Below are 17896 nucleotides of genomic sequence, written 5' to 3' on the forward strand. Positions count from 1 at the left end.
TCGAACTCCTCCCACAGAAGTTTTACTTCTGAAATTATCGAAAGGACTTCTCACTTGGCTCTCCAATACCTGTCAAAAGCCTGGAAAGCTCTTTTTCTTCAACAAGACTGCCTCCCACCACCAGTGTCCACCAACCACTCCTCAAGTTGCCACCATAACAGGCACTGATGTCCTTATAACCACAACTCTGCAGCCACCTCAGCAATGGAGGTCTTGGAAATACCCCATTCAGACTCTGTCTCCACTTTCTACCACTTTGCAAGAGAAATCCTTCCAGACACGACAGTTAAAGATCCTTCAAAAAAAAGGTCTCTACCACATTTTCACAGCTCTTTGGGGTTTTTTTTAGGTCTGTCTGACAGACTTCCCTACCATCTGATGCAGTTTATCACAGTTCCAGATCAGATCAGATACAAAAACAACTTTAGGCCTACGATTCTCTTCTATCAAGTATATTTATGAACCACCTTATGGGATAGAGTTTGTTGTGGCCAGAACATGAGTATAAAGAGTATAAAGTATAGACAGAATATAAAGGAAGAAACTGACATAGATCTAACCGAGTGTAGCTGGATTTAGGAAATAAGTGCCTAAGGTTTTTAGAACATGTCTGTCCATCTAGTGTTGGTACAGAACTTGGCTTCACAGGGTTGGTTGGTTGTCTGCAGCTAATAGACTTTCAGTCTATATCTGTCACACCTATACTATTCCAGCCAGTTGGGTCATGTTGGGTGTGTTAAATTCCTTCCTGTCTTTATGGATCTGGTACTTAGGGTCAGTTCTGCCTACAATGGTCAGAGTTCTTTTTGCCTTTTTCTAGCAACTGCCAGCATTTCTTGATGATGTTCTTGATAGTTCCTCTTCCTGTTCCTTATCACCTTCTCTCTGCAGCATAATGAGGCATTCTTAGAGCAGCTCATTTTGGTCATTGTCTTGTATTCACTAATGTTCTATATTTCATCCTGAATCGTGGGTCTAACACTCACTAATCCTCCCTCTTTCTGTTGCTGGACTTCGGGTGGAAACCTCCATGCATTATGATGAGTTTTCATGTCTTCACATCAGTGGCATCTATCTCCTCTTCTGACCAGCTTGTTATTCCAGCTGTTATGTGATGACCGGTAGGGAGTATAGATTGATGGTTTGGATCTTATCTCGGCAGTGAAATGGATGTTGTTAAAAACTGAGAGAAAACAATCTCTTCATTTACCAGTTTGAGGACAAATAGAAAATGTTTCCAATGACATTTTGCTTTTGTTTGACTTGTGTTGTTAAGTTTAACAGCAAAAATACTTGGTGGGTACAGAGAGAGAAAAAATAAAAACTAAAAGGTTGAGTCCCAGCAGAGTTTAGAGCTGGAGGTGATGACTTGGGTTCAAGATGAAACAGGGACTTGGGGAGAAACATGTGTAAATTCACAGGTTGTCTGAGTAAAGAAAAGGCTGCTCAGGAGTGCCACACAGAGGAGTTGAAGGTGTGCAAAAGTTTAATGGTAAATGGCCTGTATTTGTATAGCGCTTTTTTCTAGTCCCTAAGGACCCCAAAGCGCTTTACAACCTGTCATCCACCCATTCACACACACATTCACACACTGGTGATGGCAAGCTACAATGTAGCCACAGCCACCCTGGGGCGCACTGACAGAGGCGAGGCTGCCGGACACTGGCGCCACCGGGCCCTCTGACCACCACCAGTAGGCAACGGGTGAAGTGTCTTGCCCAAGGACACAACGACCGAGACTGTCCAAGCCGGGGCTCGAACCGGCAACCTTCCGATTACAAGGCGAACTCCCAACTCTTGAGCCACGATGTAATGTGAAAGTTTTGGGTGGAGAGAACAAATGCTGGATTCAGGCCAGGAGTTGAAGCACGGATTTGTGCGCTGTGGAACAAGTCGTGAGATGAGTTGTCAGCCCTGTCAGGGTGCCCTCAAGGTTCAACAGTTTTATTCACAAATGTTGTTTTTTCATTAAAACAGATCCCTGTTTTGTGGATGGGATTTGTTTGATCTTTTGTGATTTTAAGAATAACCTAGTAAACACAATTAGATTTCAACAGAAGAAAGCACAAATCAATTTCTACATTTCTTTGTATGTTTTGTGGTCCTTTGACACATTGTTTGAATTTGACTCTCGCAGCTGCTTATGCCTTATTTTATTACTTTAATCCATCTCTACAAAATAAAACCTTCGTTGATGATTCGTATTTGGTGCTCTGTGAACACTAAGTGTGTTGCATTTTAATAAACTAAACACGGTTTGCCTTCAGTAGGAAAGAAAAGTGTGTTGTGGCTCACCACAAGCCTCCAGTTTCATGCCCTCAATCCCATCTTTCTCCTCTCTTGCTGAGGACAAAACAAAAAGAATACATGCATTTAGATTTCCCACAAATCCCACAAATATTGCAGTCTTATCATGCTGATGTGACAGCAATTATTTTGGCACTCCTGCTGTGGTTATTGTCTAATAAATTACTGTTTTCTTATGTATATAGTGATGTATGTGTATATTTGTGTTTGGACTCATTAGCCATGAGCAACTAACACCTATTAAAGTATCATGTTATATCTGCAGGTCATCTGTGTCTAAATTGTCCTTGGGGCAGTCAAGTGTTTGAGTGGAAAAACAAAAACACAAAATATGATTATTTTTTTTATAGATTTTAAATCTACACACTGGCATCAGCAAAAGTTATTTTAAATATATGTGTAAAAAAACCTTTTAATTATGAGCTTCTGAAGAAACTTCACAGGATTCATGATGATTGCTGAATCTCCCTCATTAAAAATGAATAGGAGTTATTTGAGAGTGTTATGCATACTGTTTATAACAAAATGCAATTTAGAAAAAAAAAAATCAATCACTTCAAAACAAAAACTTTTTGCACAGAAACCAGTCACAGTGAATCCACACATAAATTGTCGATGGGGGTTTATGTGGTTTGCTGTTGGAACACAGGTTAAGATTTTATTCACCACAAAATAAACCACGGGCCACAGCCATTAGTCTATGCAGAGGTACTAAATGAGTACTGGGTGAATATATGCACAATGCAGACTGCATGCTGCATACAGTCCTGTTAAAATTTTCTTTTCATATGACTGCAGATAGGAAAGAATACAACAGAAAAAAATACACACATTTTCTTCTTCAGTCTTCGGTGTAACGTGTTACAAAGTAACTTGTTACTGTAATCACATTACAAGTTTCTTCAGTAATTTGCATACCAGGCAGATAGAAAACTCCAGATTAGAAACAACTGTATTATAATGCTAACACAACTTTGTCCCTTGCAAACACCTACGCAGACAGTATGCTAACGCTAAGCTAGCCAAGTACCCAGAGTGACTTAAAGCTGAGTGAATGCACACCACAGCCTGCAGTGTACATCAAAGCTTAAAAACAAGGATCCTCCATAGACGGTTACCAAGACTACATGAAGTAATCTCAGAAGATCTATTAGATGATGTGAATGCAACGCTACGGACAATACCTACGGCGACCATTACCAATCTACATTACAGCAGCATCAGTGAGATGCTTGGCTACAAGCTGAACAGCCACAAGCAGCAGTACCCTCCATATGGAAGGAGACTATAGGCCAAGATCAAGGTAGCACGGAGGGAGGTTAGTCAACTATCAGAGCTGCAGAAAGGTGCAATGAAAAAGGTGCCTAAAAAGTACAGCAAGCTGTCCATACCTCAGACATAGATGACAGCTACAAGTACCTGGAAATCCCACAGGCAAATCGGAACCATGAAAAGGCTGCTAGGAAAGCTGCAACCACCAAGAACCTACAGAGGGTCAGGCAAGTCCTGAGAAGTCAAACGAGGAAGCTCCTGACCAAGTATGGAGGGTTTCACCCCAAGTCCAGCACCATGAGGCTGTACGCTGTATGCTGGTGAGTGTCCATAACAGTGTCCAGGATGAGACAACAAACATCCACGAATACATCAGGAGGATGGCTCCAACCGACTGCGTGCTCACTGAATACCTCAGGTAGCAGAAACCCAAGAAAGAGGAGGAACCATCATGGAAGGACAGGCCCCTGCATGGTATGTATCACAGGCAGGTAGAGGAAGTGGCCCTGAGACCATCCAGCACATAACAGCAGGGTGCAAGATGCTAGCAGACAGGGTATACATGGAACGGCATAAGCAAGTGGCCGGCATAGTGTACAGAAACATCTGTGCTGAGTAGGGATGGGTACCGGTGTCCGGTGCCATGATGGCACCGGTTCTGACATAAACAGTAGTAACCAGACCGAAAAGCAGCGCACATTTCGGTGCTTTATTTCGGTGCTTTTTTTTCCTGAGCTGTGATACACTTTAGATTCTAGCCAATCATTTTACGTTTCCGAGGATAGTAGGCGGGGCCAGGTACGTACGTTCTGTTAGAGCAGAGCTACAGATTAAAAATGTCCAAGGCGAAGCGGTCAAAAGTCTGGCTGTACTTCATAGCAAAAGATGCAAACTCAGCAGCCTGCAACAAGTGCTTTAAGCTGATACTGTGATACTGTCAAAGGAGGTAACACCTCAAATCCGATGAAACACCTGGCGACGCATAGCGTTTTTTTTAAAAGCCCAGAAATGCGCCGTATTTGATAGCTTGCCGCGAGACCTCACACCGAGCACATCTACTGCCGGTGGGTTGCCTGTTATGCAACATCCCCCAAAAACACGAAGAGGAGAGTCCTGGCCCCTAGCCCTGCCAGTGTAGCAGAAATGATGACGGATGTTGGTGGCAGCAGCCGTTCTTCTCTGCGTGAGTAGCTAATTTACGTTGAGTAGGCTAACCACGTTATTACATTAATGCATGTAAGGTGAGCTAGCAAACATCATCATAGCTACATGCGGCTGTCTTCTTGTTTGATGGCATATACTCCCTTCACCCTGGCTAAAAAGGCTGAAATGACCAAAGAAAAAGTGGAAAACAGTTAAACATGAGAGGTTTTTGGACAAAGTTTGTGTTTTTTCCATTGTTTAAGCACTGCTTCCAGCCAAGAGTGATACCATATATGCCCCATAGCTGCAGAAAAGGCTAACATTGTTATCTTTTTACAAAAAACAGCTGAACATGAGAGGTTTTTGGACCAATTTTGTGTTCTCCATTCTTTAAGCACCGGTTTGAGCACCGGCACCGTTTCAAAAGTACCGATTTGGCACCGGTATCGGATAAAACCTAAACGATACCCATCCCTAGTGCTGAGTATGGAGTCGAAGCCCCCTGGTCAAAATGGGAGATGTCCCCTAAGGGTGATCTTGTTGGACTTCCAGATACAGACAGACACTTTTTTATATTCTTCATCATATATTTAGTGGTGACTGAAACCAAATTCCATAAATTTTGGTGACCATTAAGTTATCTACAGTGTGACGATGTACATGCAAAGTTTTGTTCAGATTGGCAGACCCGTTTGTCACGGTCCGGGGCAGCGGCCGTGTGGAGAGCGGAAGGAGGACTCAAAACGCAGCACTTATTCAGGTGTGAGGGTGATTTATTGATAATATCCAATATAAAGTGGGGATGGTAAAACAGAACTAAGGATGAACTAACTGGGAGAAACTACACAAAGAAATAGCAAACCTGAGCATGAAGGGAGAACAGCAGGGAGAACAGCAGGGAGAGCACGCAGGGGATTACACCAGGTATGAACACAGACGACGCGACGAGGAGCAGAGGAAATCACACACTATAAATACACAAAGAGACACTGGGAAATCACACACAGGTGGGGGAAACAGCTGGACCTGATTAACCTGACGAGACAGGGGAACACTAACACCAGGGACCAACAGAGGGAGCACAAACCCAGAACCCAGTGTCTAAAATCCCAAACACAAACCATCCCAAAACAGCCATGAATAATAATGAAAGTAATAACAATAAAGAACATAAACATAAAGTCACTGAGTCATGGTCGCAGGACCATGACACCGTTAAAGAGCAGATCAGGTGCATAGAGGCATTCACACAAACACACACTATGAACATTGTAGTAAGAAATGCTCAGCACAACCATAACTTATAGATATTGCAATGTGTTCTTATGTGCTGAGATTTAGAGCCTCACTTGGTCAAATTCATGTCATAGGGTGACCCACAGCACAAGTGCGACTGTTTCTAGATTGATACATGGAAACAAGGAGAGTTAGAGATGATTTAAAAATGAAGACAAAACTTTGCAATGCAGTTTTTTTATGTGACAAAGGGCACACAACAGGGACTCAGTTTCCACCTCAATGGTTGTTTTTAATGACAGCAAGAAACTCAATCTGCGGCATAGAATAAAACACAGGGATGTCCTCAGCAGGCATCTGCCTGCAAATCCACCAGCAGTACTCCCTGTCGAGAAATAACTCAGCTCCTCAATTGTGAAATGTGCTTAAATCCACAGGTGAAGTGAGATCAAAGTAGCGTTCCTGGTGTGCAGCACAGTAGAGTATTCCTGTGTGCTATCCTTAAAAATTCTGCAGTGAGGAAAGAAAGAGAATTTACCGAGTATACGTCCTGACCTCTTATTGGTCTTATTGTTTAAATACAGAAAAAAACTGAGGGATCCATGAAAAATAACAAATAAGAGCATATTTTCTACGTGATTACTTTCTAATGGATCCTATTGACTTTGAATTCAGTTACGAAGTTACGAAGATATTTTGTGGGAATACTGTCAATATTTTGTTATATTTGGATGAAAAAGGAGAAAAATGAAAAATAGATTGAAGTTATGTTTATAAGTATGGAGTGACAGACAAATAAGTAAACACACTACTTACTGCCCATCTCATTGTTCCCTTGCTGCTTACAGCCTCTAAAGGATGAGGGTATTTCTCTTGGGAATAAATTATATAGAGCTTAGTGAATATGTTCCACAGTGAGTAGTGTCATGCTGTTTACAAAAAGGGTAATAATTTATGACAGTAACAAGGCTAACAGGTGGGTCTGTATGAGTCCACACTGTGTGAGTCCTTTGAGGGCTGGTTGTCAGTTAGATAACAATTTTTGGCAAGAAGAGTGAAGGAGGTGGGTTTGGTGGATCTGGACGGTTTCTGTCTCCCAGAAGAAGGCTTTTCGAACAGGTGCTTGCCGGGGTGAAAAAGGTTGGTGACAATCCTTGCTGCCCTTTTTTTCTTCCTGACTCGATGAGCGGCTGCTGCTGACAGCGTATGACCCGCTCAGCAGTGCAGACAACACTCTGCAGCTTGCCATCGGGGCCAGAGGTGGCCTGCTGATTGATAGGTCTGGAGGGCATCTGAGCATCTCAACTAATTATGATTAATGCTTCCGTGTCTAGTGGATCACAAACTGCAGATGCGTGAAATTAACTTTAATTACCGGGTTCGTACAATTCAGTTGTTTTTGTTTTGTTTTGCTCTGATAGAACAGTGAGCTGCTCTGCGGATGAGCTAAATACATCAACCGTTTCAAAATGGCTCATGGTGTGCATTCTAAATGTACTGTGTAAATGATATATAGATACATACTTTGGTGTTAAATAGCCACAGAAAAATGCATTAAGACAAGGATAATTCCATATTTTATCATTTTTAACATGAATACATGATCATCCTCTTTGCTTGTGCTCATATCTTTCTCTTCAATAGGCGTTTAATGTGAGCTCACAAAGCCTCACAAACACTGTTTTGTCAAAAGGCTCATACGGCATTTGAACTTAACACCTATTACATTTGTAGAAATGTTACGCCCTTAGCCGGCTGATGTAAAAAGGTTGTCTACCTACCAACAGTTCTATCTTATAGACAGACTCCCTGATGTGAACATGATAAATACTCTTTTAAAGCCGCATTAAACTGCATCATTTCATGCTGACTGACTCAAAGTTGAATATATCACACTTAATGGAGTCATAAGATCCCATGCAATATTCATGAGCCAGCTCTCACATTCAGCCAGAGTTGTGAAAACACGCTGAGCAACTTTTTTAAAAAAAAATCTTTTTCTCTCTCTGTCTCTGTCAGTTTTCTTTTTGGGTGATTACAAACCTGATTCATCATGTACTGATATAAATTTACTAGCTGATGACTATATTGCAATGAGCAACCCTGTGTCCTAGAGCTATATTCATAATAAGAATTCATAAAGATACAGAGTAATTAGGTAAATTATGTGAATATATTTATCTAAACTTTCAGTGTTTTAGTTTTAGGCACTACTTTTTTTTGTTAATACACACAGCTGTGCTGACTTCACAAAGATGAAACAGTAATCAGGAGACCGTGCTGTGAAAGCTTTGATTAACCCTCCTGCCATCCTTTAAAAAACTCACACCCATCACCCTAGGGACCATTCTCAGCCACGCCATAAAAAGACCATATATCCATATCTTATTCCACTTTAAATTAGCCAACCTTGTAAAACTACTTCTCCCTGAAATATTCATGTAAAGTTTTAATTATATTTTCGTTGTTTTAACCCTTCAAATCCCAGTGTTATTACATGAGCGCCCTGTGTTATAAGCCCCAAAAACCAAAAAACGAAACTAAATATTTCCACAAAAAACCAGTTGAAGTAATATGTGATTGTCATTATAAGTAGGCCTTTAGATGGACCAAAGATTGGCACCAACATACATTTTGACCTGCCATTATTTTTTTGCATTTTTTTTGCAATTAAAAAATTAAAACTTCAAGGCCCTGAGTCTTCATTGACATCCAAGAAAAGAAGAAAAAATAAAATCATATGATGATAATTTGGGGTTGAAAAATAGCGTTTATAATGGAAGTCAATGGGCAGAAAATGGTCCCCAGGGTGATGGGTGTGGGGATTTCTGCTGCTCAGCCATTTTAGGCTGATTTAAGGAATTCACACTGGAATATTAACATTGACAGGTAAAAACTATCCTGTGGCAAGTTTGGTTATATTCCACTGAACACAGTGGAAATGGCAGCCATTTAACACATAGCAGTGGCACAAAAAGGTCCCAAGAAGGCAGGAAGGTTAATCTTGATTTTGTCTTTTCTTTAGCCATCCAAATGTGGACTTTCTGGTGTGTTTTTCTGATCATTGTCCTGCTTGAACATGAACTGAAGGCAGACATTCCCCTTCAGGATTTCATGGTTTCAATGTTAGGACATTGTCCAGGTCCTGAAGTAGTCCCAGACTGTGATACCACCACCACCAATGTTTGAGTGTTGCCATGATGGTTTCTTTTTGGGGTTTTTAATATAATTACTTTTTTCTCACTGGGTCAGGGAGGTTTTGGTAGCTTTGTATGGAAGGAATCATAGCATTAATCAATATGAACTAGACTGGCCGTCCTTCCAGAGTATTGCAGTATTGGTGTTCTGATCATCTGACATCAGAGGGCCTGTCACAGTAGCATATAAATGCATAAAACCCTGCATAGATTTGCAGCTGAGTGTACTAAGCAAAAAAGCATGGAAGCATGCATTTCATCAAAATTACAAGGTCATTTATATACATGGTCTTGTTCAGGTTTCCTCATGAGCACAAGCCTCATTGCCACTTCCTCCTCAGCCATGATCATACAAAGGTGCTCCCTTATTTCATCATTTGCATATAAGATGATTTACACTTAAATGATCACATATGGCAGTTAAAACAGCTTCAAAGAAGAAATGCAATTAGTCTCACAGGAGAAGTGGAGAAAAGAAAATATAGGTTTGATGGACTCGTTTCTGAAATTAGAAACAATACTGGGGGCAAAAAATGAAGAAATCATGCAGAAATAGGAACAGGCCCCGATGGATGTAAAAACAAACCAAAACAGAGAACATAATCCGATTACAATCGAGAACTAATACAATGCAATTCATCCAGGGAAGAAGAATATAATGTAGTTCACACTATGTTTGTGAATAGTGAGTTGTGTATATTGAAATATAATGTAATGTGCTAAGGCAATCAGGCTTGACTTGCTGCAACAAAACGTGGCCAGAAGAACATTTTTAATCATATTCCTTCTTCATAAACTTCATGCTAGCAGTCAAACTAGTGTAAAAAGTGGTGACAGACCATGGCATGACCCAAAATGATGTGACTGTGTACAATGAACTTGTGGTCTTGCTGCCTTTGAAATGCTTGCTTTAAAAACATGGACCAGGTCTGCAACCACTGCTAGCGGGTTAGAATGCAAAGGTGTTCTTGAGAAGCTTTGCAGAAGAGGAGTATTTCAGCAAGACAATGACCCAAAGCTCACAACCAAAACACACAAGGGTTTGTAAAGAGGCAAAATATGAACACATATGACCCAGAGGTGAATATTTCACCACAGGTTAACAAAACACGGGTATCTTGTAAACTAAATACAAACCACCGGCAAAAGTAAAAGATGGGGCTGGGAGGCGCTGCTGCACTGGGCCCCGGTCTGGATGGGCCTGGGCCCCCTTTCCCTGGTGGGTCGCGGAGTATGGGGGTGCCTACTGGGGTCAGCGGGGGAGCTGGCCCCAGGGAGGGGTCAGTTGCCCCTCCCTTCCTTCCCTCCCCATCTCCAGCTGCCTCCCTCTTCCCGCTCCACCACAACCACCCACACATGCAGGACCTTGGAGTAGGGGTATGTCACCAGGGTGCAGAGGAGGCTACCCCCCCCCGTCCCCTTCTGGCTGCCTCTGCCTCAATTTTATCCCACAACTTAGACATTCACATTACTCACACTCTCATTACACATACATATAGGATCTTGGGGGTGGGCACGATACACGGAGTCCAAAGTACCATCAGGGTGTACACCCCACCCCTGGCATCGTTGCCCACCTCTCAATTTTAAATACACGTAGACATTGAGGGCTAGCAGGAGGGACCATGCGCTTACCTGCTGCTCTCTGGCAGGTAGCTCCATGCCCTCCTGGGTTTTAAATGCACCTTAGAACACACATGCATCAACATTACAATGAGCGGGTGGAGGGAGGTTTGGAGTCTTCTCTCACTCCCGTTCTCTGCGACCTGCTGGAGCGGGGGGGCTAGGAGGAGGAGTTGGCCGTCCGACTGCGGTCTGGAGTGTGGGGCCTTCCTGCTGCTGCGGAGTCGGGGCGGTCTGCCTCCCCCCACCGCAGGGAAAAGGGTAACACCACCTGGGTCTGGGTGCAGTTCCCCCCTCCAGGGGCAAGGGCACCTAGACCCGGTTTGTAGAGTACGCTTGGGGAGTGTGATCGTGTGTACAACGTCTCTTTATGTCTGTCTCCACGTTGGTTGAGTGTGGAGTAAGTGCATATGAGAGCATGAGGGTGGGAATGGATGTTTGTGTCTGTGTGTGCCTGTATGTCTGTGTCTATATGTCAGGTTGGGTGTCAGGCGCCACCTCTCTGGGGACATCTCAGGCCCTCCAAGGTTTGGAGGCCTATCTCCCCCTACCACCACTCCCCCTGCCAGTGGCGGACCCCCTCAGACATCGGTGCGTTGGTGGTTCTTTGTGTCCGGGGATGGGCGTCCAGGTACACACCGGCTCACTCCTTGGCGGCCGCTTATCGGGGCCTGGAGCCTGGGGCTCGCTCGGGCCACTTCGGAGGTGGGGTGCCCCCGGCCTCTCGGCCTGGGGCTCGGTCACTCAGGCGCGGCTGGCTGCTGGCGGAGCTCACGGGCGCGTCACTGCAACTCCCCCTGGCTTCTGCTCAGCGGCTGCTGAGTGAGCCCTCATCTGGGACTCTCCTCAGCTCTTTCTGGGACAGTGGCGCGGCTGCCCCTCTGTTGGTCTTCCTTGGTCTCTTGTGTTCTGGGGGCCTCTGGATGTCTGGAGTTTTGATCTCCTCCATACCTGCTTCATGCCCTGGAGGACGGGGCTATGGCCCCCCCACACCCTCTAGCAGATTATTACATGAAGGAACCTTTTAAAAAACAAAAAACAAGCGCGTCCATGCTCACAGGTGTACACACGGGTGATCACACCCACAAACTACACCCTTTTCGGCTCCTACCTCAAAGCACACTGTGTTCTGTTGATCTTATGTGCTGCACAATAATGTTTAACATTTAGTATTTACTGTCATATTCCCATATATCATTGTGATGTTGTTTATTCTATTACTCTTGTTCTCTTCTGCTTGTTTTCTTTTTTCTTTCTCAGCAGGTGATCCAGGTGATTGATATATGCATTTTTTTTTCTCTGCCCGTTCTGTTGGTTTTTGTCTTTTGCCCTTCTCCCCCGTCCCTCTTCTCTGCTGTTTCCCTTTCCCTCTTTCTTTCTCCCCTTCTTTCCCCCAGTCAAGTCTGTCCCGTATTCAGTAAGTGAAAATAATATAAACAATAAAAGGTGAATCAAATGGACCATTACGGCAAGGCTGGGATGGTCAATTTGGTAAAGTAAATCCGTTGGGCATCTTTCTTTGCCTTTAGACAACAATTCTGATGGCACAAGAGCCAAACGGGACAGGCAAAAAAAAAAAAAAAAAAAAAAGTAAAAGATGGGAAACTCGGTTAATGTAAAGTATACTGACTTTGCTGCATTGAGATTCCCTCTGTGGCGGCTGTATTTCTACATAGCAAATTTGGAGTGTTCATGTTTCATTTTACATAAAAGCAAATAAAATACTTACATTATACTTAAATGCTTAAATTATTCAAAATTGCATCACCTATCCATAATTGCATTACTCTTGACATTTAAAGGATATCGCCCATGGATGTACTCACCTCTGTTGTAGGTCTGGATATGCATAATCAGTTCACTTCATGCATTTCTTCTGATTTAAACAAAATGGATAAACTGAATAAATCCAATTCACGTGTCAAAGATGCATGTTAATGTCAAGCACAAAGTAGTTTCTTTCCTATCCAATATGACTGACTGTAAAGCTGGCTATGGTCCCTATTTATGACCATTCTATTCATTATTACCCACCAGGGTTTTACATAGCTCTGCATACTCTCAACTTTTGCCAACCATAATGCATTTCGGGCTTGAAAATTTATGTTCTTCTCTGCTTGACTTTATATAAACATATTTCAGGGAGTTATGGTCCACCACCTTATGAGAGGAGAGGTGCACTGTGGGGACGTGTGAACATTGTTTACTATTGTGCCTGATGTGCTCAAAGTGGAGTCCCATGGAAAAGTAATTTACAGTGATGAAAAATGCACTCTTGGTTAATGATTTGGAATAAATGCTTCAAGGCAACAGTGTGGACCATTTGTGAGGTTAATCAGTGGATTTATGGACAGTTACTGAACTTGAAGGCCTTCCCTTTAAGGGTTATTGTTCTGCTACGTCAGGTGAAGTTAGTGTCAGCCATCTGGGCATCGGAGCTTATGCAAATAGACTCCTGTGATTTTATGAACACTAGCTGGGAGAGTGTGTTTTCCACATGATGCACTGCCTTTTTAAATATCAGTGTACACACAGTCAGGAAGGACAGTAATGTTGTGAAATATTTTGTCTGCATGTTTTGAAAATCAATTGATCAATACCCACAGCTTAGCTGCTTACATTAAAATTATGTTCATCTCTATTTATTACACTCTGCTCCTGAACGTGTTTCAACAACCTGGCCTGTGGCGAATCCTACCAGGACCGGATAATGAACGAAGCGGCCTTACAAAAAGCGGGCACTCGCCCTTTAGCTGATGTTGTTGCCGAAAAGCACTTCCGATTTGCGGGCCATATTCTACGTCTACCCCCTCATCACCTGGCCAAGATCCCCATTATATGGTTCCCACGCTGTGGCAAGCAAAAGCAAGGCTGACCAAGGATCACGTGGCATCAAACGTTTATGGATGATAATAAAAACCGTCGACATTGCCTGGGATGAAGATGAAGCAGTTCCCGCTGACCGACGTCGATGGAGATCGTCAGCTGCCCGATGCGCCGCTCTGCATAGGAGGAACTAAGTGCTAAGTAAGTATTTATTACAGAATTTAAGCAAATATTAATGCCAGCAAACTGCCCTTTCCTGCTTTGAATCCAGTGCCTCACAAGCTTTTTAAGAGTTATGCTAACCCTTTTTATTCAAATTCTGATGTAGCTAAACTGTTGATAAAATGTATTTTTAGCAGTGATGATTTAGTTTCGCCTTCTTCATTGCAACTACGCAGTAACTCAAGTAACCCCTTGTTACAACCAAGGTACAGAAATGCATCTCTGAACACATCGAACTTTGAAGTAGATGAACTACACCAGCAGAAGACCACACTCAGTACCACTCCCGTCAGCTAAGAACAAGAAACTAAGACTACACTTTACAAAGGCTCAACAAAACTGAACAATAAAAACCTGGGAAAATGTTGTGTGGTCTGTTGAGTCTTGATTTGTACTGTGACATTAGGATGGTAAAGTCAGAATTTGTCCTTTGATGGCTAGCATGCCACAAAGCTCTTTATCTCAAACAGGTTGCTTCACCTTTAGAGTGAGTTCACTGTAATCAAATGTCCTTCACAGTCACGACATCTCAAAACAACAGAGCGCCTTCAAGATGTGACAGAACGGGGTCATGCATCATAGCCAGTCAACATGTAAATCTGCAACAACTGTGTGATGCTATCATGTCAAATGAAGGTCCAACCCAGTACTAGGAAAGTGTACCTGATAAAATGGCCAGTGACTAAATAAAGCAAAACAGATTTTTGTACTAAAAAGGTAGATTTATATACAAAAGCAAAACACATTATCAACTTGGTTCCTGTGTTTCAACTGGACATGACTTATTGAGGTGCGCTTGCAATTCAGAGCACCATCATACAAGATAAGAAATGACCCCTAAAAACACAGATAAACTCTCACTGTGGGCAGACTAATCGGTTGCTTCTTCAGGAGGCTCTGATAAGCGTGAAAACAAGCACTCAAAAACAAAACTGTAGACTTATAGGCGCCATTATTATCATAATTGGACAACAAATCCTTTGAGTTTTGAACATGGATTCTGTCTGAATCTTTTGCTGTTTTACAAGCTTTTCATAGCCAATTAAGGCTTTATTTAATCTAAATTAGTCCCACTGAGATCAAAAATGCTCAATCAAGAAAGACCAGCACAAGACAGAGGCAGCAGCAGCAGCTAGATTAAGTATGCTTGTGATGAAGTGTGATTGCAGTCTTGTTCGTTAACACTCATTCTCTCCAACAGGAGGCTTCATTACTAACAAATCTGAGATCAGCTTAAAAGGTTATGAAAATGCCATGATGTGTTTCTGCTCAAATACCCCTTTAGATTTCAACTTCTGCTGCTGGCAGTAAGAAGTCGTGGCCATAAATGCTGCACTTCTGCTAATTGATAGTACTTGAATTCAGTTGTTCTATTTCACCCTTTTTCTTTATTTATGTTCAATTTTAATTGTTTCAGCACTTCCTTGGCCACCTGTAAGTAAGAAAATTAATGGAAAAAACATGACCACAGATACCTGCTGGACTAAATTATTTTCATCTTTGTTCAACTATCCAGGAGAAAACTGCTGTTATGGTGGTGGGACATCCACCTGTATTGGAAAGGCAGAATACTTTGTACTGTTTAGGGAGTCTGCTCCCCAGACTCTCATTTAGTCTAACAGACACATGCACACACACACACACATACACAGAGGGGTTTGGCTTCATCCCTCCTGGGGAGTAATTAGAGGTTAGCTTGGTCTATCTCGGAGCCCCTTTACTCCCCATCACGCTCACACAAGTCAGCAGCCAGAGATGTTGCTGAATGAGCGGATGAAATATTTTAAGGAGAACTTAGAGCTATAAGATCCAAACAGGAGAGCTCAGGATGAAAGGTCAGCTCATACTACAAGACAGCCCCATTTTTCCTAGTTCTCAAAAAAGGTCAAGCTTTCCTGCGGTCTCCATAGCAACACAGAGTGGAGAGTCTGGAAGGGAAAATTTTTTATTCGAGTGACAGCAAAGGTCCAAAAATCTGAAATTCCCGGAAGAAAGAGACCTTTAAATGAGACGTTATGTGCGTAACAAATGTGGCCAAACTTTCAAATGAAGTAAACATATGTTGAAGAAATTCCTGTGAGCCAAAAGCTTTGCTGTTTGGAATATTAAGTTTCCAGTGTTTTATTGTTTTGGGGGCTTTTTACTTCTTGCTGACACCAGCCCAGAGACTGCCTGGCAAATTAAAGTGTTAAGGCAAAATCTGTATTCCCCAACTAGGTAGCAAATGATTGCTGAAGGTTGCCAACAGTGGCTATATGATATCAGTTAGAAAGAAAGTGCTGCACCAAAAGCCTTCTTGTGATTGATTTGTTGCTAGCAGATTGACACTTTCACATGTTTGCATTAAAAAATGCACCAACTTGTTTGCAAACACTGGCCAACTATTTGCAGAGCAGTTGTCAAATGTAAAAAAGTCACTCAAACCAAAAAAGGAGAACTGATTGGCAGCAACCTCCAGCATTTACTCGCCACCAGTCCATGGAATATACAGTTCACGTTTTGTTGCCAGGGGGTCTGGAGGAAGCTGGAAGAAGACCAAATTTACTCTCCAACGTGACTGTCAAACGATTTCTAATACAATCAAAACTATACAAAAGAAAACAGCTTAAAATGGCAGAAATAGTTTATTGAAAACATGAAGTGTACACAAAATACAGAAAAACCAGACAAAGTGTGCCTCAGAGAGGTTAGGACATAGACAAACAGATATGAACCCAACTAAAGATGAACACACGCACACACATGGACCTTCAGGGATTCTTACTTTTACAGACAGTAGTTTACCAAGCCCACTCTCTGTGTAAATTTCCATTCTTTAACCTACTGTCTAACAGGGATTCAGAAGATCTGGTATTTTCTAGTTTACTCCTGTTCATTATCACTACCGGGTCACTCTGACCTGCAAACTCCAGTATCTCACTCCATGACAGCCATTGCAATCAGTAGGGCACAGAGGTCTTCCACTATGTTCAAATACCGCTAATAATATCCCAAACACAGCGTGCATAACACACTTGACTTAAATACTTGACTTCTTCTATTATCTTCTGTGCCGCATGTACAATTATCATGACATTAATATAAATTGGTAATTGGCAATGAAAAACAAAGATGTAAATTCAAATGTGTGAAAAACACAGTGTGAATTTAATAGACCACATCTGGAGGTGAACTGGGCTGCATGAACAGATCTCAGCCAGTTATAAATTCAAGAGCACTATTTTTTCTTCAAGGCCAAGGTGAGTCTGTTTAAAGAGCCATTTGTTTGTGTGTCAGTAAGATTGTGCAAAAGGTACCCAGCTGGATTTCAGCTGAGTACCTTGTGAGAGATGTGGAGCATAGCCATTGGAAAAACCCATTACATTTTGGTCTGGCTCTAGATTACTTTTTTAAATTTGCAAAGTGAAAACAACCGATTCTGTGAACACGTATCCAAATGCCCCATGGATAGATGTCACTGTCTATAGCAAGATGCAGATCCCTGTTTAATCCTGGAATGAAACAGCCCAACTATAACAGACCATAGGGAAACTCAGCAGTCTGCATTGGGTGATACAGTTTCAGTACTATCAAATCTGTATCCTTCAGATAACTTCTCTGACCATGCATGGTGTTTATAAAGAGACTGAAATTAAATGTCAGCTTCCGCCTGACCTGTTTCTACAGGGTCCTGTTTGTTTCTTTTGTCGTCATATGATTCAGCTGGAACCTCGAAGAATGGATTTACATGATTTTTTTCTGCGTCTCTGTCAGCTTTTGCTCACAGTCAGAGCTCCCAGATCTAGCCTACAGGCATTGCTTTTGAACACTGTGCTAGTGTCTCTACTCTGACAGGAGCTTTCTTTACCGTGTTATATGGAAACTGGTTTCTGTGAGTAAGGATAAAAATAGAGTTTGCTAGAAGAAGATGAGGAGACAAAGTTCAGCCACAAGCAGCCGAAGCATTTTCCACAACGCTCAAAAATGTTCCATGGAAAAAGCAACATTTAGGGCAATGTGTAGTGGACTCAAGTTAAGTTGCAGCTACTGTGTGAAATTAAAAACACCATTTCTAGATATGTTTTATTATG

This window comes from Mchenga conophoros, linkage group LG17, assembly GCF_057382185.1.
Source record: "Mchenga conophoros isolate Kocher_MC1m ecotype Shallow Benthic linkage group LG17, M_conophoros_male_GT1.1, whole genome shotgun sequence".
In the NCBI taxonomy this organism is placed as follows: Eukaryota; Metazoa; Chordata; class Actinopteri; order Cichliformes; family Cichlidae; genus Mchenga; species Mchenga conophoros.